Source organism: Bufo bufo, chromosome 6, assembly GCF_905171765.1.
Source record: "Bufo bufo chromosome 6, aBufBuf1.1, whole genome shotgun sequence".
In the NCBI taxonomy this organism is placed as follows: Eukaryota; Metazoa; Chordata; class Amphibia; order Anura; family Bufonidae; genus Bufo; species Bufo bufo.
The window spans coordinates 380042865-380070537 of NC_053394.1; the positions used below are offsets into that span (position 1 = coordinate 380042865).

The 27673-nt window shown below is 44.0% G+C and overlaps 1 pseudogene; it reads left to right on the forward strand.

The window, feature by feature from the left end:
* Window positions 1–8463: 8463 nt before the first annotated feature.
* Window positions 8464–27673, forward strand: part of LOC121005741 — a 414302-nt pseudogene continuing 395092 nt past the window's right edge.

Below are 27673 nucleotides of genomic sequence, written 5' to 3' on the forward strand. Positions count from 1 at the left end.
TTTCCGGAGGAGAGACCTAAGAAGACTCAGTCCTTTCGGAAAGATTCAGGCCAGGGACAGACACAGAATTTTTCAGGTAGAGGGAAAGGCAAGTCGGGCAGGTGGAGCTACCCCAAAGGTGGAAAGGGGAGGGGGTTCCTTCTCAAACCTAACACCTCCTCTTATCAGAGTAAATGACGCCAGACCAGTGGGGGGGAGACTTCGATTCTTCAGTCATCAATGGTCTCTAATAACTCAGAACCCCTGGGTACTTCAGACTGTACGAGAGGGGTACAAAATAGAGTTCTGTCATCCTCCCCCTCAGAGATTCTGTGTTACCACTCCCCAGTCTCTGTCACTAAAGAACCAGATGGTTCAGGACTTGGAGAAACTTTGCGCAATGGAAGCAATAGTTCCTGTTCCAAGACCCCAACAGGGCAGAGGCCACTACTCCAAACTGTTCTGGGTAAAAAAACAGACGGTTCACTAAGAACTATCATAAACCTGAAGTTCCTGAACAGATGGATTCAATATTTCAGGTTCAAGATGGAGTCAATACGTTCTACGGTTCCACTGATTCCAGCAGGGGCATTGATGTGCACCATCGATCTCAAAGATGCCTACTATCATGTCCCCATACATCCAAGCCATCATCAGTTCCTCAGGTTCGCGGTGACGTTAGACGGCATAGTTCATCACTTCCAGTTCCAATGTCTTCCGTTCGGGATTTTCTAGTGCTCCACGCATCTTTACGAAACCAATAGTAGAGATAATGGCTTTCCTGAGACAACAGGGTATAACAATAGTCCCGTACTTAGACGACTTCCTCCTGACAGCATCCTCAGAGGTCCTTCTGCGGAACCATCTGCAGACGACGTTACGGGTTCTACAAGATTTAGGTTGGATAATCAACCTAGAGAAATCAGATCTCTGCATGAGCGAAAGGAAGATCTTTCTAGGCACCCTTCTGGACTCCCAGAGACAGATGTCCTTTCTTCCAGAATCAAAACGCGACGCATTTATAGTAGAAGTATCCTCCTTCCAAAGAAGAAACCTCTGCTCCATCAGAGAGGCTATGCGGATGCTAGGCTTGATGACATCCTGTATACAGATGGTCCAGTGGTCCCAGATCCACTCGAGGCCACTACAGGGTCTAGTTCTCACCAAGTGGGACAGGGACCAAAGGTCTCTAGACAAGAAAATCAGGATTCCAATGTCCATAAAAGAGTCCTTGAACTGGTGGATAACTCCCGCCAACCTGCAGAGAGGGGTTCACTGGTTGAGAAGACCTTGTTTGACGGTGGTAACCAATGCCAGCATGTCCGGTTGGGGTTCACACATAGAAGATCATTTCCTTCAGGGTTCATGGTCCCTGGCAGAGAGTCAGCGTTCCTCAAACGTAAGGGAATTAATGGCGGTACTAAAGTCTCTCCAAGCAGCAGAACTTCTCTTAAGAGGGAATCACGTTCAAGTTCTATCAGACAATATAACTACAGTCTGCTATATAAGGCATCAAGGGGGAACTCAGAACCCAGGTCTTCAGGAGGTCGCAGAAAAGATCTTTCTCTGGGCACAGGGAAATATCCTATCTATCTCAGCCCTCCACATCAGAGGGAAGGACAACTTTACAGCAGACTACCTGAGCAGAAGAAGATTCCATCCGGGAGAATGGATGCTGAACAGGCAAGTCTTTCATCAGATCTGCAGGAAATGGGGGTACCCCCAGGTGGACCTTCTGGCCTCCAAAGAAAACACCCAGGCGTCTCAGTTCTTTTCCCTAGATCCCAGCGGAGATCCTCGGGGGATAGATGCCATGTCAAAACCATGGGACATGGATTTAGCATATGCCTTCCCACCAATCCCGCTTATCCCGGCCACCTTGAGGAAGATCAGCGAGAGCTCGGGGAAGTTCATTTTCATAGGTCCAGCCTGGCCGAAGAGGAGCTGGTATCCCCTGTTAGACAGGCTAAGGGTAGAAGAACCAATATCACTCCCTCTGAGACCAGACCTTCTCACTCAGGGGTCCCTTCTCCATCCGAATCTGGAGAAATTGAATCTGAAAGCCTGGATCCTGAAAGGAGAATGCTGAGCAGGCAGGGCTTGTCACATGCTGTAATCTCCACATTACAAAAAAGTAGGAAACCAGTGACAAATGCTATTTATAGGAAGATCTGGAGCAGATTTAATTCCTGGCTGGCTGATACACATCCGTCCAGATCAACTCCTTCCATCGCGCAGATTCTTGACTTCCTACAGAGGGGCTTTGACCTAGGGCTACGCCCTAGCACGATCAAGGTGCAGATATCAGCCTTGTCATCCTTCCTGGACTACCCGCTGGCAGAGCATCGTTGGATAAAAAGGTTCGTAAAGGCTATATCCAGACTAAAACCCACTCTGAGACAGTCTGTTCCTCCTTGGGACTTATCTATAGTTCTAGATACCCTCTGTAAGGTGCCTTTTGAACCCTTGGACACCATTCCGTTAAAATTACTCTCCTGGAAGACGGCCTTCTTGGTTGCCATCACTTCAGCACGCAGAATTGGTGAACTTCAGGCCTTATCCATAAAGGAACCTTTCTTAAGAGTCTGCCCGGATCGAATAATTCTTCAGCTAGACCCGGGGTTCCTCCCTAAGGTCGTCTCTACTTTCCATAGGGAACAAGAAATATTCTTGCCTTCTTTTTACGCCTCTCCTAGTGATCCGGAAGAGGAGAAATTCCATTGCCTGGACGTCCGTCGGGCAGTCCTTGAATACCTTCGCCGAACAGAACCTGATAGGAAGGACTCAAACCTCTTTGTACAATTTGGTAAAGCAGGAAGAGGGAAGAAAGTGACTAAGAGGACTCTGACGCAGTGGATCAAGTCAACAATTGTGGAAGCATATCGTCTTCAAGATAGTCCCTGTCCTATCTCTATCAGGGCACATTCTACTAGGGCAGTCGCAGCTTCCTGGGCGGAGAAGGCGAACGCCTCTATAGATCAGATTTGTCAGGCAGCCACCTGGACAAGTTATAACACCTTTTGTAAACATTACAGGTTGAACCTGCCGTCCAATCGTCAGCTTTCCTTTGGGCGTAAGGTTCTACAGGCTGTGGTCCCTCCCTGATGGCTAAGTTGGTAACTCTCCCATGTGCTGTCATGGGGGACGTCCTGGAAATCGGTAGTTAGTCTTACCGGTAACGTTCTTTCCAGGAGTCCAACATGACAGCACTCCTAATTCCCTCCCTAATATGTGATTCAGTGTGATGTTAACATTGCTTATCATATTAGTAATAAAATTGTGTTGCATCCATCCGGTGTAGTATTTAGAAGACACTGGAGATCGGAGGGAAGGGGGGGGGGGCTTTTAACCTGTTTGCTTCCTGTCCCTACAGAGATTGGATTGGGCATCCTCCCATGTGCTGTCATGTTGGACTCCTGGAAAGAACGTTACCGGTAAGACTAACTACCGATTTTTTACACTGCAACGGGCGCCCCCTGCTAAATGGCGCCCTAGGCGACTGCTTAAGTCGCCTTACTGGTGGCGCCGGCCCTGGCTCTTACCGTAAAGAATCCTTTTCTATGTTTGTGTACGAACCTTCTTTCCTCCAGACGCAGAGGATGTCCCCTCGTCACAGTCACAGTCCTGGGGATAAATAGATGATGGGATAGATCTCTGTACTGCCCCCTGATATATTTATACATAGTAATTAGATCTCCCCTCAGTCGTCTTTTTTCTAAAGTGAATAACCCTAATGTTGATAATCTTTCAGGGTACTGTAGTTGCTCCATTCCAGTTATTACTTTAGTTGCCCTCCTCTGGACCCTCTCCAGCTCTGCTATGTCTGCCTTGTTTACAGGAGCCCAGAACTGTACACAGTACTCCATGTGTGGTCTGATTAGTGGCTTGTAAAGTGGCCAGACTATGTACTCTTTACGAGCATCTATGCCCCTTTTGATGCAACCCATTATCTTATTGGCCTTGGCAGCAGCTGCCTGACACTGGTTTTTGCAGCTTAGTTTGCTGTTTATTAAAATTCCTAGATCCTTTTCCATGTCAGTGTTACCGAGTGTTTTACCATTTAGTATGTACTGGTGACTTGCATTATTCCTTCCCATGTGCATAACTTTACATTTGTCAGTGTTAAACCTCATCTGCCACTTATCTGCCCAAGCCTCCAGTCTATGCAGATCCCTCTGTAGTAGTATACTGTCCTCATCAGTGTAAATTACTTTACACAGTTTAGTGTCATCTGCAAAAATTGATATTTTACTATGCAAGCCTTCTACAAGATCATTAATAAATATATTGGAGAATAGGGCCCAATACTGACCCCTGAGGTACCCCAGGGGCGCTGTGAATGACAGTTTTCTTTTTTTTTTGGGGGGGGGGGGCGGTGTGAAGCTGGTAATTCTGCTCGTAGATGATAAATATGATATAACGGGCACCAAAAAGATATTAATAAATAGAGAATTACTAATAACGGAGAAGAAGTGCGCAGGTCTCCAGTGTGAGGCGCTGAGGAGACAGAAATCATAGAACGGCGAAAGGAAATTCACAAGTAAAGTGACTGAAATAAACAATAGTAAAATCGCCAACCGATATGACAGACATCTGTAGGGGATGTGTTCTCCCCGATGCGCGTTTCAGCTGCTGCCTTCATCTTGGGGTTGGCGCTGCTGTGTGTGAGAAGCCTTTTATATCCGTGTATAATATACAGTGCCTTGTATAAGTATTCATCCCCTTGACTTTTTTCCTATTTTGTTACATTACAGTTGAATGTTTAGTTAATCTGACTTTTATGTGATGGATCAGAACACAATAGTCTAAGTTGGTGAAGTGAAAGGAGAAAAATATATAAAGAAAACTATTGTTTAGAAATAGAAAACAGAAAATTGTCATGTGCGTATGTATTCACCCCCTTGGTTAGGAAGCCCATAAAAAGCTCTGGTGCAACCAATTGCCTTCAGAAGTCACATATGTAGTGACATGATGTCACCTGTGTGCAATCTAAGTGTCACATGATCTGTCATTACATATACACACAAGAGGCTGCAGCACCTAAGCAAGAGGGAACGCCGACTTCTGCTGTTTCAGTGTCCAGAATGGTATGAAGGATACCTTTATTCCTCTCAATAGGTTGGTGCCGCAATTGCTCTCGATGGATTAATACCGCAGTTACACCAGATGAATTTCGAAACTGTACGTTTTGTTCCTCGGTGGTTGCAATAGTATAAAAATGAGGGACCAATCGCTCCTTATCCGGAGCTGTGCTGATATCAGAACCTGGGCCGGACCGTGTCAGGATGTTTTTGTAGTATTCTAGTCATTCACAATGCACACCCTGCGTTTTTTTCAGTTGTTCTATATACCAACAAATTAAACATACAAATCATGTAGATTATAAAATCCAATATATAGAAAATACTAAACATAATTGATAAAAAAGTCATAAAACTGAGAATAAAAAAAAACATAGAATAAAATGCAGACAGACATGCAGAGTGAACTAACACCCCGGAATGAAGATCACATTAGCCCTTTTACACTACATTTGTCTATTTTATTCTATAATTTTTTTTTATTCCCAGTTTTAGGACTTGTTGATCAACTTACTGTATATTTTGTATTTTCTATATATTGGATTTTATGACATATCATGAAACTGCCTTGACCTCACACATGTTTCGATCCATATAAAAAGAGAGAACACAACATCTACACTTTATTATCTCCTCCGATGTCTCCACTTATCTCCAGTTATTGTATTTTACATGGGATTTTGTAGGATTTTGCATCGTCTCATCTTCTCTCCATTCAGGTTCCTACAATATAGGATCTGCTCAGTGGATATCTTCTATATAAGATCCTTCTCCTGATTGACCCGACAAGGATGGACAGGGACAAGATGGTGGAGAGGATAATAAATCTCACCCTAGAGATCCTCTTCCGGCTTACTGGAGAGGTGAGAGATTCTGATGATGTCACATTACATCATCTTATCTATGTTACTAACAGATGGACATGACTGGAGAGGTGAGTGACTCTGGAGATGTATGGAGTGATATTTATTACTGTGTCTCTCCATAACCAGGACTACACAGTAGTGAAGAAGACCTCTAGTGAGCGCTGTCAGACCTCTGTGTCTGACGAATGGGGAAGAACCCTGAGCCCAATTATGGAGCCTCCACCTCACCCCCTGATACATGAGGTAATCAATAGAGAGAAGATCCTAGAACTCACCAACAAGATGATTGAGCTGCTGACTGGAGAGGTGACACTGCTGGGAATGCTGGGACATTATACAGGAACGCTATGAAGGGATCTGGGTGATGACTGTATCATTGTGTTGTCAGGTTCCTATAAGGTGTCAGGATGTCACCGTCTATTTCTCCATGGAGGAGTGGGAGTATTTAGAAGGACACAAAGATCTGTACAAGGACGTCATGATGGAGGATCACCAGACCCTCACATCACCAGGTAATAGACATGACTAAATACACACGTCCTCTCATTATCTGTATGTAAGGGATGAATTCAGTCACTGGATGTGTTTCCTACAGTTGGAAATTGGCCACAACAACACAAAACTTCTTGAAGCAACTTCTTCTCCAGAAGATTCTTTCATTTAAGCCTCATTCACACATCAATGTTTTGTCAGTGATTTCCATCAGTGATTGTGAGCCAGAACCAGGATTTGAGCCTCCACAGACATAAGGTATAGGGGAAAATCTGTACCTGTTCTGTGTTTAGAGTCTCACCTGGTTTCGGCTTAAAATCTCTGATAGAAATCTGAAGAGCAGCAAGACATCATTGAAGTCAATGTAAAATGTAGGCAGATTATGGCACGAGAGGTAAATGGAAGTAAATTACAGTAAAAGGCAGCGCTCTGTTATAAGTCCTGGACACCGTCCTTTATACCTCAGAGAACAAAGGAGTAATTAATATTTTAATTCCAGTTTTCCGCAGTGTGTCGCTGTACGTAGACTTCAGTGTTTTACACACAGATTCCATCATTATCATACGTAACCATAGATCTACACAAGTTACACCGATAACAACTTCTAATTGGATAAAAGATCCTTATCACGATCTCTTGTTTCATAAATAATTAGTTCCTGGGGCCCCATGGTCCATAAAGCCAAGATAGGCTCTTTCATTTATCACCGGTCCAACACCAAGGATCGATCCTGATCATAAACATGCAAATGGTTAGTTTTAATAGACATATACAGTACAGACCAAAAGTTTGGACACACCTTCTCATTCAAAGAGTTTTCTTTATTTTCATGACTATGAAAATTGTAGATTCACACTGAAGGCATCAAAACTATGAATTAACACATGTGGAATTATATACATAACAAACAAGTGTGAAACAACTGAAAATATGTCATATTCTAGGTTCCTCAAAGTAGCCACCTTTTGCTTGGATTACTGCTTTGCACACTCTTGGCATTCTCTTGATGAGCTTCAAGAGGTAGTCCCCTGAAATGGTTTTCACTTCACAGGTGTGCCCTGTCAGGTTTAATAAGTGGGATTTCTTGCCTTATAAATGGGGTTGGGACCATCAGTTGCGTTGAGGAGAAGTCAGGTGGATACACAGCTGATAGTCCTACTGAATAGACTGTTAGAATTTGTATTATGGCAAGAAAAAAGCAGCTAAGTAAAGAAAAACGTGGCCATCATTACTTTAAGAAATGAAGGTCAGTCAGTCAGCCGAAAAATTGGGAAAACTTTGAAAGTAAGGGCTATTTGACCATGAAGGAGAGTGATGGGGTGCTGCGCCAGATGACCTGGCCTTCACAGTCACTGGACCTGAACCCAATCGAGATGGTTTGGGGTGAGCTGGACCGCAGAGTGAAGACATAAGGGCCAACAAGTGCTAAGCATCTCTGGGAACTCCTTCAAGACTGTTGGAAGACCATTTCAGGGGACTACCTCTTGAAGCTCATCAAGAGAATGCCAAGAGTGTGCAAAGCAGTAATCCAAGCAAAAGGTGGCTACTTTGAAGAACCTAGAATATGACATATTTTCAGTTGTTTCACACTTGTTTGTTATGTATATAATTCCACATGTGTTAATTCATAGTTTTGATGCCTTCATAGTCATGAAAATAAAGAAAACTCTTTGAATGAGAAGGTGTGTCCAAACCTTTGGTCTGTACTGTACATTTATCTTGGCCAAGGCTTTCACTTCTAGTGCAAATATTATCTACTTTCTAAAGGTCACCATTCCATCATAACATCTTTAATCGATTACTTAAAAGCCTATATTATCTCAACTAAAGTAGTTAGTACTAAAAGTACTCAGTATTCACTTCAAAATGGTGATTAACTCTTTAGCTAAGCTCCTATTTCAGGTGTAAACACAAGGGGGTCCTTTACTATTCTGAAATAAACCTAAATTAGACGTATTTCAGGTGCAGATGTCGGTGCAATGGGGGGCGGCAGGTCTACAATTGTCGTTGTGCAGTGGGCAGGGAAGGGAACGGGCCGGCAGGCCTGTCTCATTTACCATTTTCTACAAATGTTTCAGGTGTAGAAAAGGGTCTAAATTTAAGATAACTTGGAAGCTGTCTTGCATATAGAACTGGTGCTGGAAGCCCTGAAGTTATGGAGAGGCCTGCGCCTCTTAATAACTTTGGCGGAACCACCGCCATCTTAGGGCTTTAAGACCTGTGCCTAAAACACAGGTCTTAATAAATGTGCCCCAAGATGTATACCTAAGACAACATGGCTGACCATCCGATCTAATCCTGATTCTGCAACACCTACAGTTAAGGAAGAGAAAACAACACCCGAGAGATGTCCCAGTCCTCTTCTTCCACAGGATAATTCAGAAGAACATCACTATGTCCCACAGGATGATCAGGTAGATGGATATAAGGACATCATGATGGAGGATCACCGGCTCCTCACATCACCAGGTAATAGACATGACTAAATACACACGTCCTCTCATTATCTCTATGTAAGGAATGAATTCAGTCACTGGATGTGTTTCCTACAGTTAAGGAAGAGATAACAACACCGGAGAGATGTCCCAGTCCTCTTCTTCTACAGGATGGGTCAGAAGAATGTTACAATGTCCCACAGGATGATCAGGTAGATGGAGATAAAGTGTCATGAAATGTCCCCTAAGATCTGTAGAAGGCTGTGAAAATCTTGTGTTCAGTCCTGTTTTATCCACCAGTATTATATGATTTATCCTTGTATAATGAGAAAGATGGAGATGGCAGGATTACAGCTGACCATAGACATTACATGTTGTCTGGATCTTCTCACTATTTTCTGCCTGTATAGACTTTTAAGATGGCCTCCTCTGTCAACTGCTGCAGATCTTTTGTGGTTGCACAAGAGTGGCACAACAGTTTTTTCTGAGAGGTCTTAGGCCCGGGACCATGCAATACTACAAATGGTCAATCAAAGTTGTGTTTGGATTGTCAGCTTGAACATGAACATCAGGAGATAAATGCATCATTATCTTCAAATGTTTTGTAGTCTAGGGTGCAGTCTCCTGGTGTCTCCTTACTGTCAGAATGGCAGTACCAAGATCATACCACGGATTCTATTCTAGCACATGTAGATGAAAGTCATCCTTCTTACTTGCATAGAGTATAATATTATATTCAGGGGCGTAGCTAAAGGCTCATGTGCCCTGGTGCAAGAGTTCAGCTTGGACCCCCCTTCCCTCAGTGCTTTGTGGCCAGGGGCAGGGAAGCACATAGCCTTCGTGCTGCCTGAGGCGAAAATTGAAACTGCATCCCGTGCCCCAAGCCAAATTCTTGACCTTACCCCCTCCATCCAGAGATGTAACTTGACTTGCATGAACTTTGTATAGTACGGGTGTCTTCTTATGTGCCACAAGGGTCTTTGGGCCCCCTCAGGCTCCTAGGCCCAGTAGCGACTGCACCCCTTACAGCAGAGGTGGGGAACCTTTTTGCTGCCGAGGGCCATTTGGATATTTGTAACATCGTTGGTGGGCCGTACAAAATTCTTAACTTAAAAATTTGACGGCTATATTTGGTCAAAGATATAAGTCACTTAAGGGTAAGTTACAGAAATTGAGCTTCAATTAAAAAAATCTAGAGCGCTGTATATTTGCAGCACAAATTGGTGCCTATGCTATATATTACAAATAGTACAGGCGCCATTTTGACCACATATAGCAGTCTAATTTTTAAGTTGAGAATGTTATATATATTTAGTTATTTGGCATTATTGGCAGCCAAGCTTAACCCAGAGGGGTCCAGAGAGGGGTTCTCCCAGCTTTCACTCTCCCTGCCACTGTCCCTGCAATCTTCTTCGCAAATGTCCCTACCTACAGTCGTGGCCAAAAGTTTTAAGAATGACACAAATATTCGTTTTCACAAAGTCTGCTGCTAAACTGATTTTAGATCTTTGTTTCAGTTGTTTCTGTGATGTAGTGAAATATAATTAAACGCACTTCATACGTTTCAAAGGCTTTTATCGACAATTACATTACATTTATGCAAAGAGTCAGTTTTTGCAGTGTTGGCCCTTCTTTTTCAGGACCTCTGCAATTCGACTGGGCATGCTCTCAATCAACTTCTGGGTCAATTCCTGACTGATAACAACCCATTCTTTCATAATCACTTCTTGGAGTTTGTCAGAATTAGTGGGTTTTTGTTTGTCCACCCGCCTCTTGAGGATTGACCACAAGTTCTCAATGGGATTAAGATCTGGGGAGTTTCCAGGCCATGGACCCAAAATGTCAACGTTTTGGTCCCCGAGCCACTTAGTTATCACTTTTGCCTTATGGCACGGTGCTCCATCGTGCTGGAAAATGCATTGTTCGTCACCAAACAGTTGTTGGATTGTTGGAAGAAGTTGCTGTTGGAGGGTGTTTTGGTACCATTCTTTATTCATGGCTGTGTTTTTGGGCAAAGTTGTGAGTGAGCCCACTCCCTTGGATGAGAAGCAATCCCACTCATGAATGGTCTCAGGATGCTTTACTGTTGGCATGACACAGGACTGATGGTAGCGCTCACCTTTTCTTCTCCGGACAAGCCTTTTTCCAGATGCCCCAAACAATCGGAAAGAGGCTTCATCGGAGAATATGACTTTGCCCCAGTCCTCAGCAGTCCATTCACCAAACTTTCTGCAGAAGATCAATCTGTCCCTGATGTTTTTTTTGGAGAGAAGTGGCTTCTTTTCTGCCCTTCTTGCACCAGGCCATCTTCCAAATGTCTTCGCCTCACTGTGCGTGCAGATGCGCTCACACCTGCCTGCTGCCATTCCTGAGCAAGCCTTGCACTGGTGGCACTCCGATCCCGCAGCTGAATCCTCTTTAGGTGATGATCCCGGCGCTTGCTGGACTTTCTTGGACGCCCTGAAGCCTTCTTAACAAGAATTGAACCTCTTTCCTTGAAGTTCTTGATGATCCTATAAATTGTTGATTGAGGTGCAATCTTAGAAGCCACAATATCCTTGCCTGTGAAGCCATTTTTATGCAATGCAATGATGGCTGCACGCCTTTCTTTGCAGGTCACCATGGTTAACAATGGAAGAACAATGATTTCAAGCATCACCCTCCTTTTAACATGTCAAGCCTGCCATTTTAACCCAATCACCCTGACATAATGATCTCCAGCCTTGTGCTCGTCAACATTCTCACCTGAGTTAACAAGACGATTACTGAAATGATCTCAGCAGGTCCTTTAATGACAGCAATGAAATGCAGTGGAAAGTTTTTTTGGGGATTAAGTTAATTTTCATGGCAAAGAAGGACTATGCAATTCATCTGATCACTCTTCATAACATTCTGGAGTATATGCAAATTGCTATTATAAAAACTTAAGCAGCAACTTTTTCAATTTCCAATTTTTATGTAATTTTCAAAACTTTTGGCCACGACTGTATATCCCTTCCCAGCCTCAGATCAGACCCCAATCAGACCTCAGATCAGACATTTAAAATAAAAAAATAAACTTGCCTCTCCAGCTCCGGACAGCGCTGCCACTTGGCAGATTCACTTACCCTCCCGGTCTTCTTCCCGGCACGATGTTCTGTGACCTGACAGCGCACAGAGTCAGGTCATAGTGCGCATCTACGTGCTCTATGTCCTGACAATGTATGTGTTAGGGCACAGCGTGGAGCCGGAAGAAGACCAGGGAAGGTGAGTACAGCTAGCAATGCGCTATTCTCGCCTTCTTGTGCCTCCCGCCTGCTAATGACTGCTTCCATAATGGGAGTAGTCATTAGGATTTTCACAGTATGTACTGGTAGGGGGCCACATGAAATGGTCCCGCAGGCCAGAGGTTCCCCACCCCTGCCTTACAGATACGCCCCTGATAATATTGGAAGTTGATTACTGGAAAAGCTATATAGGATTATTTTCATCAGCACATATAATTCTAACTCGCCAACAATTTTCGAGCTGCTCAGATGCATCCATATATTTTGAACCTTTGATTATGGATACCTGGTCATGTGATCTCTAGTCTGACCTCCAGTCTGAGTCTCTCTCCTGTGTGGCTGACATCCTGTGAACTACAAGATTACAGCATCATTTATCAGATCCCTCTTGAGAGCTCCCTCCCCACCAGCTACTCCTTCTTGTCTTCTGTATGTCCCTAAACATATCATGCTGCTGAAGATATCATCTCTACATTATCCATTACACACGAAGAGCAAAGGTTTAGAGTCTAAACCTTGTAGAAGTGGAGAGACATTTAATTGTACCACTTTCTTTAACCCCTTCTACCCCGGGCCAGTTTTCGCTCTTCTGCCCAGGCCATTTTTTGCAAATCTGACATTTGTCACTTTATGTGGTAATAGCTTTAGAACACTTTTACTAATCCAAGCCATTCTGAGATTTTCTCGTGACACATTGTACTTCATGATAGTCATAAATTTGAGTCCAATATATTTTACCTTTTTATTTGTGAAAAAAATCCCAAATTTACCAAACATTTTGAAAAATTCGCTAATTTTTAAATTTCAATGTCTCTACTTTTTATAATAGATAGAGATACCTCATATAATAGTTATTACTTTACATTTCCCATATGTCTACTTTATGTTTGGATCATTTAGAAAATTACATTTTATTTTAGAAGGCTTAGAAGTTTAGAAGCAAATCTTGAAATTTTTCAGAAAATTTCCAAAACCCACTTTTTAAGGACCAGTTCAGGTCTGAAGTCACTTTGTGAGGCTTACATAAGAGAAACCACCCAAAAATTAGCCCATTTTAGAAACTAAGCCCCTCAAGGTATTCAAAACAGATTTTTACAAACTTTGTTAACCCTTTAGGTGTTCCTCAAGAATTAATGAAAAATGTAGACGAGATTTCAGAATTTTACTTTTTGGGAAGATTTTACATTTTAATCAATTTTTTCCAGTAACAAAGCAAGGGTTAACAGCCAAACAAAACTCAATATTTATTACCCTGACTCTGCGGTTTACAGAAACACCCCATATGTGGTCGTAAACTGCTGTACAGGCACACGGCATTGTGCAGAAGGAAAGGAACGCCATATGGTTTTTGGAAGGCAGATTTAGCTGAACTGGTTTTTAGATGCCATGTCCCATTTAAAGCCGGTAGAAACTCCCAAAAAGTGACCCCATTTTGGAAACTAGGGGTTAAGGTGCCAGTTTTATTGGTACTATTTTGGGGTACATATGATTGCTCTATATTAAGTTTTTTTGTGAGGCAAGGTAACCAAAAAATTTATGTTTTGGCACAGTTTTTATTTTTTACAACATTCATCTGTTAGATTATGTGCTATTTTTATGGAGCAGGTTCTTACGGATGCAATGATATCAAATATGTCTACTTTCTGTTTGTTTTAGTTTTACATAATAAATTATTTTTGAAAAAAAGAAATTATGTTTTTGTGTCTCCATTTTCTGAACGCCCTATTTTTTTTAAAATTTTCTGCCGATCGTCTTGTGCAGGGGCTCGTTTTTATCAGGAAGAGTTGACGTTTTTATTGGTACCATTTTTGGGTACATATGATTTTTTTGATCATTTTATTATTATACTTTATGGGGCAAGGTAACCCAAAAATTTGTTGTTTTGGTGCAGTTTTTATTAATTTATTTTTACAGCGTTCATCTGAGGGGTTAGGTCATGTGACATTTTTATAGAGCAGGTCGTTACAGACGTGGCATTACCCAATATGTCTACTTTTTCTTATTTAAGTTTTACACAATAATAGCATTTTTTAAACCAAAATAATGATGTTTTAGTGTCTCCATAGTCTGAGAGCCATCGCTTTTTTATTTTTTGACCGATTCAGGGCTCCAGATGGCGACCAAAATGGTCGCCAATGCGACTTAGAATTTACAAATGGCGACAAGACTTTTTAGTCTTGTCACCATTTGCGACTAGACCCGCGCCGCAGCTCTGCAGTTGAATACAGTGGCGGGGCACAGGAGCTGATAGTTCTCTGCCCCGCCGCCGATGTTCTTCTCAGCAGCGCAGTGGAGAAGGAGTCTCTCCCTCCCCCTGTGCTGCCGCCGCCAATAAGAAGAGAGACGGGAGGAGGAGGAGAGGGGCTGTGGCCACTGCGCCACCAATGAAGATAACTGACCTGTTAATACAAATACAGGAGGCGGGTGCCGGAATCAAATAGCCAGCACCTGAGGGGTAAACTGCCGCTGATCGCAGCTCCCTGTCATAGAGGTCAGGTGCCGCTATTTGATTCCTGCACCCGCCTCCTGTATTTGTATTAACAGGTCAGTTATCTTCATTGGTGGCACAGTGCGCCCCCCCCCCTCCCCAGTATAATAGACATTGGTGGCACAGTGCGCCCCCCCAGTATAATAGACATTGGTGGCGCAGTGCGCCCCACCCCAACACCCCAGTATAATAAGCATTGGTGGCGCAGTGCGCCCCCCCAACACCCCAGTATAATAAACATTGGTGGCACAGTGCGCCCTCCCCCCCCCCCCCCCCCAACACCCCAGTATAATAGACATTGGTGGCGCAGTGCCAATGAGGGTTAAAAAATAAAAATGAAATTAACTCGCCTCCTCCAATTGATCGCGCAGCTGCCGGTCTCCTGTTCTTTCTTCAGGACCTGTGGTGACGTCACTGAGCTCATCACATGGTCTATTACCATGGTGATGGATCATGTAATGAGCACAGTTATGTCACCACAGGTCCTTTGACAGATCCTGAAGAAAGAACAGGAGACCGGCTGCTACGCGATCAATTGGAGGAGGTGAGTTAATTTTTATTTTTTCAACCCTCATTGGCACTGCCCACTGCGCCAGCAATGTTTTTTATACGGGGGAAGGGGGGGGGGGCATACTGCGCCACTAATGTTTATTATATTGACCTTCTAAGCATTTTGTATTAAAGAATGCTATTATTTTCCCTTATAACCATGTTATAAGGGAAAATAATACAGTGAATAGACTTTCATCCTAGCAACCATGCGTGAAAATCGCACCGCATCCGCACTTGCTTGCGGATGCTTGCGATTTTCACGCAGCCCCATTAACTTCTATGGGGCCTGTGTTGCGTGAAAAAACGCACAACATAGAGCATGCTGCGATTTTCACGAAACGCATAAGTGATGCGTGAAAATCACCGCTCATGTGCACAGCCCCATAGAAGTGAATGGGTCCGGGTGCAATGCGTTCACCTCAAGCATTGCACACGCGCAGAAATCTCGCCCATGTGAAAGGGGCCTAAGGGTGAATAGGACAAGGGTTCCAGCCCCTAAGGGGGCTAATAGTAAGTAAAAAAAAAAAGGCTACTTTCACACCTGCGGCAGTGTGATCCGGCAAGCAGTTCCGTAGTCGGAACTGCCTGCCGGATCCGCCGATCTGGATGTGACTGAAAGCATTTGTGAGACGCATCCGGATGCGGATCCATCTCACAAATGCATTGCAAGAACAAATATCCGTCTTGTATCTTTTTACACATTTTTACCGGTCTGCGCATGCGCAGACTGGAAGGACGGATCCTGCATTCCGGTATTCTGAATGCCTGATTTGGCACAAATACATTCCTATGGGGAAAAATGCCGGATCCGGCATTCAGGCAAATCTTCTGTTTTTTTTTGCCGGAGATAAAACCGTAGCATGCTACGGTTTTATCTTTTGCCTGATCAGTCAAAACGACTGAACTGAAGACATCCTGATGCAAACTGAACGGATTACTCTCTATTCAGAATGTATGGGGATATGCCTGATCAGTTCTTTTCTGGTATAGAGCCCCTGTGACGGAACTCTATGCCGGAAATGAAAAATGCTAGTGTGAAAGTACCCTAAATATATTAAGTTTAAATCCCCCCTTTCCCAATTTTACATATAAAATATATAAACAATAAATAAATAAACAGAATTACATAGCGCTGCATCCGAAAAGTCCAAACTATTAAATTATTAAAAAATATCTCCTATGCGGTGATCATTTTGCATTTTTTAGTCACCTTGATCTGATCGGCATAGCGTTGTCACGATACCAAAATTTTTATTCGATTTGGCGACTAAAAATTAAATTTGGCTCCTAAGTTTTTCAGTACAGGAGCCAATGGCTACTAGGTATTTTTTTTTTGTCTGGAGCACTGCGATTGCCTTAGGTAGGGTCTCATTTTTTGCGGGATGAGGTGACTGTTTGAATGGTACTATTTTGGGGGGGGGGGCATACGCCTTTTTTTTATCGCTTAGTGTTGCCATTTTTGTGATGTAAGGTGACAAAAAAGCCTTTTTTTTTTTACACTTTTTTTTTTTTAACGGTGTTCAGCTGACTAGTTAGGTTATGTGAGATTTATATAGAGCTGGGTGTTACGGACGCGGCGATACCTAATATGTATATATTTTTTATTTAACTTTAGCACAATAATAGCATTTTTGAACCAAAAAAAACTTTTACTGTCTCCAGCTATAGTTTTTTTTTTTTTTTTTTGAGCGATTTTCTTATGTAGAGGGCTAATTTTTTGCGGGATGAGGTGACTGTTTTATTGATACCATTTTGTGGGACATACGCCTTTTTGATCGCATGGTGTTGCACGGCGGATGGAATTGTGGACTGGGTGGCTCAGCGTTTAGGAGGAGGAGGAGATTCAGGGGAGGAGGGGCACCCCATGCATAGCTGTGTTTGTGGTGGTAGGAGTAGTGGTACCTGTAGCTGCACTGGTGGTGGTATGGGCAGCGGTAGCAGCAGTGGAACTCAAGGCAAGTATAAAGCAGGTAATCTGGAGGGGGCTAGGAAGCCCATGATGACATATCACAGTTTTCATGGTGGGGAGGTTGAGGACTATTACAATGATTGTGTGTTGGACAGGATCTGGGAGCTAGATCAGGGAGCTGAGAATAAGGTAACATCAGAGGAAGATGATGGTGGCAGTGGCAGCAATACAGAGTGAAGGCAACATACACAAAACCTGCCAGGGCCAGATCTGCTTCTAGTATTGTCAGTTTGGGAACTGGTGATGCTGATGATACTGTGGTCGCAGGCTGAAAACGTGCCAGACCTAAAACAAGCTTAGCTGCAGCTAGCTCTGTGTGGAGTGTGCAAGTATCTCATGTCTGGCAGTTCTTCTCCACGGTGCTGGAAAACAAAAGCAATGCCCTGTGCAAGATCTGCCAGATTACAATAAGACATGGGAGTGACAGAGGTGTCTGCCAGCTACCACAACAAGAGATTCCTCCTGCTCCCGGTCTCCTTTGTGGCAGCCAGGCGGCATCCACGTGTAGTACTGTGTCCAAGTCATCATCAGTTACTGCTCCTCCTGCTCAGACTATGCCTCCTCCTATTCTGTCCCACCATCAGCCATCAATAATGGAATGTGTGGCCAAGAAACAACCCTGCTTGCACAAGTTGCTGGTAGTGCAGTCTCTGTGGTACCACTTTGTGGATTATGTTGCCTTTAGGGGGCTAATGGCATGTGCTCAGCCTCACTAGAATTTATCTAGCTGCCATTTTTTTCAAAAAAAAACATCCCTGCTTTGTACTCTCAAGTGGCGGTGAATGTAGGCCACTCCTTGCAATTCTAGCTGTGCAGCAAGGTGCACACAATGGACACTTGGAGCAACGGTTACAGACTGGAACAGTTCATGCCTTTCACAGCCCATTAGATCAATGTTTTTTGCAGCGAGGCAGCACTGTAGAAAGAAGGCCAGGTCCTATTGACACCTCCATGTTTGTTCCGACACCAGGCACTTATCGGCCTCCTCCATGGATATCCTCCTGTCTCAAACAGAAGCAGGGCAGAACATCACTCCCTCTCCCCCTTCTTCCTATCATGTGAAGCGGTGCCATGCCGTTTTAGAGCTGATCTCCCTGGGTGATAGTAGCCACATAGCCAAATACTTTCTAAAGTGCATCAAGCAGCAAACAACCGCGCTGGCTGTCTCCTCACCTAACTCCAACTGGGCAAGGTGGTCAGAGACAATTGCAGGAACATTGTGGCTGCTTTGTGTTTGGGAGATGTAACACATGCTCCCTGAATGATGCATGCGATAAGTCTAGTCGTGCAGCGTTTGTTAAAAAAAAGTACAGTTGTTTTTTTTAAGGTACTAATAATAGTAATAATAATCATATAATATAATCGTAATCAGTTCTCTCCTCTTCTGTCCTTATACTATAAACAGTGATAGCAGGGTGTTCTAGTGGTGATAGATAATCAGTTCTCACCTCCCCTGTGTTCTCCGCTGTCCCTTATACTAGGTACAGTATCTTCATGCCTGCAGTCATCCCAAAACTGGTAGACAGAACAGGAAGACAGCATTAAAGGGTTTGTTCAGGAATAAGTAACTTTTTACATGTGTCCGCAGCCTCTACTATCGAAAGAGTCATACGTACCTGCTACCCTTAGCTCTGGTTATGTGTGCCAGCTTCTGTGTTTCCATCTTCCAGTAAATGTTGTTTGCTCCCTCGCTGGCACAGGCATGGACATCTGCTTTACTGCAGCCAATAACTGGCTTCAGTGGTGATGTGTATCTTGTGGACATGTTACCCCTGAATCCAGTCATTGGCTGCAGCAGAGCAGATGATTATGTCCATTCCGAGGAGGTAAACAAGCCATGGACCGAAAGAACTTTGGCTTACTGGCTTCACAGCCCTGGGGCGTCCAGCAAGGGCAACACGTGCACAAACAATGTAATGTTATATACACACAATGTAATGTTATATACTCACAATGTAATGTTAGGGATGGAATATAAGGGCTACTCTCCCTGCATTGCAAACTGGTTGGAATAATGAAGCAATCAGATTGGATTTATACAGGAGACCTGCAGATATTTGGGTCAGATAACTCCTGCTGTCCGGTCATTTTTGGTCATCTTTTTAGGTCATATAAAACCTTCCACACGACTTCTCCAACCGTCTGATGACTTCTACAATATTTATTTCACAGCTTGTGAATCCGGGTGAAGATCTGAACAATATTAATCCTACAGAGACATATGTGAGGGGCGATGAGCAGAGTACAGAGGACATTCCTACAGATAACCGCCCAGGTGAGTAGTGACCACTAAGTAAAGCAGAGAGGTCTCTAAGATTCTGCTGATTAAAATTTTTTTTTTATTTATTGTGCAATATGGGAAAAATGATTAGTGTTGATCGAGCATGCTCGGCCGAACACCTTTTCGGCTCGAGCATCTCGATGCTCGGCACATGGCGGTACTCAGCCAAGTACCGTATGTGCTCGAGTCAGCGACTTCCGTGTCCCAGCGCAGTGTCCAAATGTCCTTACCCCAGGACTTTAAACGCATGCGCAAATACCCAGTCACCCACCTATAGGCCATAGCACTAAATGCGCAGCTTTCCAAATTACTGGCCCTGGAAATGCCATTTAGGCTTGTGGACACTGAGGCCTTCCGCAGCCTGGTATCGGCGGCCGTCCCGCGTTACGCAGTCCCCAGCCGCCACTATTTTTCAAGGTGTGCCATGCCCGCCTTACACCAACATGTGTCCCGTAACATCACACGTGCCCTGACCAACGCAGTTACTGGGAAGGACCACTTAACCACGGACATGTGGACAAGTGCATTCGGTCAGGGACGCTACATTCAGAGGCGGCTCTAGACTTTGTGAGGCCTTAGGCGAAACTTGAACATGAGGCCCCCATGAACACAAGATATGCAAGCGATAATAAATTTCAACTACAAACAAAACACTTGGTATAGTATCCTTAGTCTGTCTATTAAATGTGCAATACATTTGTCAGCATTGTTTTAAGGGAAAATAAATACTCTTTTGGGCTTATATTCACTGGTTGGGCACCACTGTCTGTCTGTGGGCGGCAGCCAGACACGGACTGAGGTGAGGGCCCTGGCTGCTTCTTCTTCTCCCCTGCGTGGCTGCACAGCGCTCTGGGGCGGAGCTGGAAATGTTCAGAAGACTTGCCTGTGCGCTCCGAGCCCCAGCAGCCACTGCTCTCTTAAAGAGGCAGAGAGGGGCTCAGAGCAGCCGCGGGTCCCGCTGCGGCTCTTCCATTAGTCCGTTTAGGCCACCCCCGGCCGTGGAAGCCAATAATTGTACTTACGGCGGTGTCGGGTGGGAGCCAGAGCGAGGCCCAGTGGTGTTCCTAGGGCTGGTGTCACCCGGTGAGGTAGAAAATTGTGTCACCCCCCCCCCCCCTTCCCTTCCAAGCCTCCCCCTGAAGCAATAATTTTTTAGCCATATAACAAAAAATATGTTGAAAGAAATCAAAGTTAAAGCAGTGCCGGATGCAGTAAATTCCGGCAGGCTGTTCTCAACTGGAACAGCCTGCCAGAATCACTAACGCATATGTGAAGGCAGCCTAATACAGCGCCACATGCCTCTTACATCCAGTGACGTCTCCTTTGATATAGATGTTCTCTTTCTTCATCTTCTCCATTCAGACCAGACCGCCATGATGATTTCTTTCAGCCATCTCTCATCTCTGCAGAGTTTGACAGACAGACATCTTAATTTCCTACTTTTCCTCCCACCTTCTCAACATCCCAACATGCACCCCCAATACTGAGACGCTGTTCCCCCCAAAACTATACTGTAGAAACAGATAAACCCCCTGAAAATACTAGTTACACACAGATAGCGCCCCCTTCAATAATTATTGGAACACAATTCTCAAAAAATTAACGGCACCCAGCAAATAGCGCCCCTGACACTAATAGTGTAACCATTATGTCCCCCAAAAATAACTGTGCTAAGCTGATACTGTGCCAGGGTGCCCCACAGTAATAGTGCTCCCCAAAATCCCAGCAATAGTAATAATTCTGTGCCAGAGTGCACTTAGTACTAATAGTGCTCCTACAGTGCCCCCAACAGTAATTGTGTCTCAGAAGTAATAATGCAGTTGAGCTAAGGTGCCCATAGTGCCCCTATAATTTGTGCCAGCATAAAATTCTCCTATATAGTGCCCTCAGAAGATGCCCCCATAGTGCTCCTCCGCGTCCTATATTGTGCTCCCAGAAAATGCCCCCCAAGTACTCCTCCCTCGTCCCCATAGTGCCCTTCATAATGTGCCAGTATAAAATGCCCCTATAGACTGCCCCACAGAGATGCCCCCATAATGCTTTTCTCCCCCCTTCCCCATAGTGTCACCAAAATGGGTGCCTCCCCCCCCAATCATGTGCCAGTAACAAGTGCCTCTCCCCCCCAATCATGTGCCAGTAACAAGTGCCTCTCCCCCTTCCAAAATCATGTGCCAGTAACAAGTGCCTCTCCCCCCCCCCAATCATGTGCCAGTAACAAGTGCCTCTCCCCCTTCCAAATCTTGCGCTAGTAACAAGTGCCTCTCCCCCCCCCCCCCCTCCCCCAAATCATGTGCCAGTAACAAGTGCCTCTCCCCCACCTCTCTATACTTACCTCCTTATGGCAGTGATGCGATGCAGGCCTCTTCCGACATGTGTCCCACACTGTAAGGCTCAGGCAGCGCGATGACGTCATCGCGCTGCCTGAACTGGCCTCTGATAGGCTGCAGGCCTTGTGCCAGCAGCCTATCAGAGGAACAGGGAAAGAAGACGCCTCTCCCTCCTCTGCCCCGCCACAACACAGTCATCTGTATTGCTGTTCTGAGGCCCTCACCTACAATCTTTTACAGGGTCAGCTCACCTCCTGATGACGACAGCAAAGTCTTGCCTGTTGGTATTCTGGCACACATGGCTGACTTCATATTAGGCTACCTTTCCTGCGACCCGCGCATTATACGCATTTTAAACAACACGGATTACTGGTTGTTCACCCTTCTCGACCCCCACTACAAAGAGAACTTCTCATCTCCAATTCGTCTGGTGGAGAGGACAAGCAAAACGGTGCAATACTAGAAGGTCCTGGTGGAAAAATTGCTCCAAAGTTGATAGGGCAGACATCCAAATGGATTGTCGACGTCACGGGGATGTGCGATCAGCCAGAAGTTATCTAGAGTCAACAAAGCGGCAGCAGGCCCTTATCCATAATGTTTTCAATCGTCAGCTCACCTGCAGGCCCTCGCATATCTGTGACATACAGTGTACTTTTTGCGTAGACACTGCGAACAGTGACTTTACCTGTGCTAACTCTCCTGTATAACGTTTCCTCATCCTTACCTGTGACATTCCCTGTAATTTTTTATTACTCATTCCAATGACAAGGCCTAGAAAGAGTCTTGAATTGGGTTTTTTTTGTCGCTACTTCCAAGAGTCGGGTGTGGGTAATTGGCGCGCCCCCGGCTGCCTTGCTTGGATGTGGTAGCCGTAGCCGTTTCTCAGGCTCCCTCTCCGGAAACAAACCCTGATTCCCCGTTACCCGTGGTCACCACGGTAGGCGCACAAAATTACATCGAAAGTTAATAGGGCAGACATCCAAATGGATTGTCGACGTCTTGGGGACGTGCGATCAGCCAGAAGTTATCTAGAGTCAACAAAACGGCAGCAGACACTTGCCCACAATCTTTTACAGGGTCAGCTCACCAGCAGGCCCTCACCTACAAGTCCAGTCTCAATATCCAAGAGTCTGGTCAACACAATCCTCACCGCCGGGGGTCACGTAACTAGTTAGCACGAAGGAGTCTCGCTCGTTATTGGAATTAACCAGACAAATCTCTCCACCAACTCAGAACGGCCATGAACCACTACCCACAGAATCAAGAAAGAGCTATTGATCTGTCAATCCTTTCCGTGTCCGGGCCGGGTGAGGTTTCTCGTGTTGAGTCAAATTAAGCCACAGGCTCCACTCCTGGTGGTGCCCTTCCATAAATTAATTTAAGTTTCAGCTTTGCAACCATACTCCCCCCGGAACCCAAATATATGTTTTAGAGGGTCAGCTCACCAGCAGGCCCTTACCTACAATCTTTTAGAGGGTCAGCTCACCTGCAGGCCCTCACCCAATTATACCTAATAGGTAATTTGCGCTCATGCTGCCTTGCTTGGAAGTGGTAGCCATAGCCGTTTCTCAGGCTCCCTCTCCGGAATCGAACCCTGATTCCTCGTTACCCATGGTCACCATGGTAGGCACAGAAAATAACATTGAAAGTTGATAGGGCAGACATCCGACTGGATCGTCGGCGTCACGGGGACGTGCGATCAGCCCCAGGTTATCTAGAGTCACCAAAGCGGCAGCAGGCCCTCGCCCATAATGTTTTAGATGGTCAGATCAGCAGGCCCTTGCTCCAAATGTTTTTGAGGGTCGCCAGCAGGCCATCAATCATAATTTTTCAAGGGTGTGTGTGATGCCCTCCTTTATGTGTAACAAAGGGTGTATTGGAGTGCCGGTTCCTTGTAATTTTTGGCAGCCCTTTCACTTAGTGGATAGGCTTTATGAGTGTAGGAGTCCCACTACATGAACAATTGTACCACAATGTGAATGAGGCCCTCCTTTATGTGATATACAGGTTGTATCGGAGTGCCTCTTGCTTGTAATTTTTGGCAGCACTTGCACTTTATATACAAGTAAATATACAGGAAAGAATGTTTCCTAACAATTTTTCCTCTAAAATCGATTTTATCTTCGGTTTTGTTATTATTGTCAGTCTGTAAAAGTGGCGTACTAATCAGACAACATCGTTCCCAGCAGCGACCATCGTTCCCAGACATCCTCCCAATGCTGTTCCCGAACCATTTTAGTGGGGTTTCCATCTATTTCTGACCTTTTCCTATGAACCAGGCACCCTCCCCTCTTCAGAGCAGGGGTGCCTGGTTTAATGCTCGGGTTCTCCCATTGACTTCAATTATACTCGGGTGCTCGATCAACACTAATAATGATATTACAATTATTATTATTATTGATGAGTATATATGAAAGTATAAAGGAACAAAAATAAATATCACATACGGAGAGACTTGTACACAATAACAATTACTAATAATTACTAATAATAATAAAGTTACTCCCAAGACCATTTGGTTACTAAACCACAAATTCCTATCCCTCTACAGTACAGTCTAGTTACTATACAGAGGTCTTCTCATGTCTCTCCAGTCCCGGTCTTTGCTCTGGCCCCTCCAGGTTTCCTCTTCTGTAGCACTTTTCTTTTCTTCTTCTCTCTTCTGCTTTTTCGCTTCTTCCTTCCTTCCTTCCTTCCTTCCTTCCTTGCTTGCTTAACAGCCAGTCCTAGCATTGTCTAAAATATGGCTTGGACACATCCTTTTGGTTGTTACTTATGGTTTTCTAGCAATTTTCAGGTAACTCTTGAAGACTGATAGAAGCAGCTGGAATGTTGGGATTTTCCAGCATTTTCCTGCCCCACTAGCCATGTACCACCTACTGGACAATTGTCAGCCATTCTTTAGATAATTGACAACTACAGTAGCTTTGGTATGCTACTGGTCCGTTGTCCAGACACACTGGCTTTGAGAGGACAAATATAGGCTCTAATTACCAGGAAGTTGCTGAGAACAGGATACCAATACAATACATGGCTTACATTATTTTCCTAAAAATCAGTATTAGGCTACATGCACACGACCGTATGTGTTTTGCGGTCCGCAAAAAAAACGAATGACGTTACGTATGGCATCCGTTTTTTTTTTGCGGATCCGTTTTTTTTGCGGATCCATTGTAATAATGCCTATCCTTGTCCGCAAACTAGGAAAAAAAATAGGACATGCACAATTTTTTTTGCGGAGCAACGGAACAGACATACTAATGCGGACAGCACACGGTGTGCTGTCCGCGTTTTTTGCAGAACGGACACGGAAACAAAATACGGTCGTGTGCATGAGGCCTAAATCTGTATTTCTTACACGTGCATAAATAAATTCACCTACACGCCTTGACATGCTATCAATGGGGTTATTAACCCCTTAGTGACCACCCATATGCCTTTTTATGGCGGTCACTAAGAGGTCTTTTTTACGGCGCCCCAGTCTAAGCGCTGCACGGATGAGAGCCGTGGCCCTGTTCTAACACCCCGGAGTGGCAAGAGTGCTGATCCAGGCTGTTTAACCGCCTCCGGACCGCCTAACGCAGGATCGCGTTCCGGAGGCGGCAGCCCTGCGCACAGTCACGCATATATGCGTCATCTCGAGAGACGCGAGATTTCCTGTGAACGCGCGCACACGATCGTTCGCTGGCAGGCTGGAGATGCGATTTTTTTTAACCCCTAACAGGTATATTAGACGCTGTTTTGATAACAGCGTCTAATATACCTGCTACCTGGTCCCTTTTGCTTGGGTGGGGGTTGCAGGGAAGTTGCTCAAGGTGGGAGCCAGCGTTTTCTAGTTATGCCCCTCAGTCTACTATTAGATTGTGGTCTGTGTCTTATACTTTCTGTGGATTTTTTATATGGAAAAGTTGTAAAACTTCTATACAATTTTAATATTATTCATCAATAAAAAAATGTGTTTTATTCTTGGCAGATGACTGTACCAGGAATTTAGAGAAACATCTGGTATCTTCAGATTTTGAAGTAGATGATTATGGTATCACACGAGATACATTTGAAGAGCATGCCAATATGCAAAATCCACCGTCATCCAATCACAGCAACAACGCATTTGATTCTTTTAAACAGGTCCGATCTTCTTATTCATCACAGACTGTAACACAGAATAAAAGTCACAGAGGAGGTGCTAAACATAAAACAGCTCACGTAAAAGAGGAACCATTTTCATGTTCAGAATGTGGAAAATGTTTTAACCATATATCAGCTCTTGTTATACATCAGAGAATTCACACAGGAGAGAAGCCATTTTCATGCTCAGAATGTGGAAAATGTTTTAACCAGAAATCAGATCTTGTTATACATCAGAGAATTCACACAGGGGAGAAGCCATTTTCATGTTCAGAATGTGGAAAATGTTTTAACCTAAAATCATATCTTGGTATACATCAGAGAATTCACACAGGAGAAAAGCCATTTTCATGTTTAGAATGTGGGAAATGTTTTAACCGTAAATCACAGGTTGTTATACATCAGAGAATTCACACAGGAGAGAAGCCATTTTCATGTTTAGAATGTGGGAAATGTTTTAACTGTAAATCACAGCTTGTTAGGCATCAGAGAATTCACACAGGAGAGACGCCTTTTTCATGTTTAGAATGTGGGAAATGTTTTAACCGTAAATCACAGCTTGTTAGGCATCAGAGAATTCACACAGGAGAGACGCCATTTTCATGTTTAGAATGTGGGAAATGTTTTAACCGTAAATCACAGCTTGTTAGGCATCAGAGAATTCACACAGGAGAGACGCCATTTTCATGTTCAGAATGTGGAAAATGTTTTAACCAGAAATCAGATCTTGTTATACATCAGAGAATTCACACAGGGGAGAAGCCATTTTCATGTTCAGAATGTGGAAAATGTTTTAAACATAAATCATATCTTGTTATACATCAGAGAATTCACACAGGAGAAAAGCCATTTTTATGTTTAGAATGTGGGAAATGTTTTAACCGTAAATCACAGCTTGTTATACATCAGAGAATTCACACAGGAGAGAAACCATTTTCATGTTCAGAATGTGGGAAATGTTTTAACCATAATTCAGCTTTTGTTAAACATCAAAAAACCCACATATAAAAGAAGTCATCTTCATGGTTAGCCCGTTAGTGACATCCCTTATGTGTTTTTATGGTGGTCACTAACTGGCTTCATTCCTTCAGATACTCCTTTTTACAGGGAGATAAAACAGCACCTTGCTTTCAGTTACCAGAGGAAGCTGAGGGCTTGGAACGATGATTGGGACCGCTGTGAAAGCTCCCCAAACAAATATGGTCTCTTGTATTGATTGAATATTCGTAATCAAAGGACAGATCCAGTTAAAAGTGAAACTAAGTTTTTTTATATATATATATATATATATATATATATATATATATATATAAATATAATCTCCCCTCTAAACACAAATGTTTGGTGAGGGGGGGGGGGGGGGGAGCTGTATTCCACCCTGCCTGTGATCGTTATGGGGATCCTCCATTCCTGTAAAACTGCAAATACAGGGGCCTATATGTGAAAGTCCAAAAAATAGAGCTGGATTCCCACGAGAGCTGGTGTCCAGACATGTGGAAAAAGATGCTTCATTCACACTTGTAAATGGCCAGTTATTTGCAGTCAAGTGGAATGACAGATAGGATGTAACATAGTAACATAGTTTACAAGGCTGAAAAAAGACATCTGTCCATCCTGTTCAGCCTGTTATCCTGCAAGTTGATCCAGAGGAAAGCAAAAAACCCTGTGAGGTAGAAGCCAATTTTCCCCACTTTAGTGAGGAAAAATTGTTCCCGACTCCAATCAGGCAATCAGAATAACTCCCTGGATCAACGACCCATCTCTAGTAACTATAGCCTGTAATATTATTACACTCCAGAAATATGAACT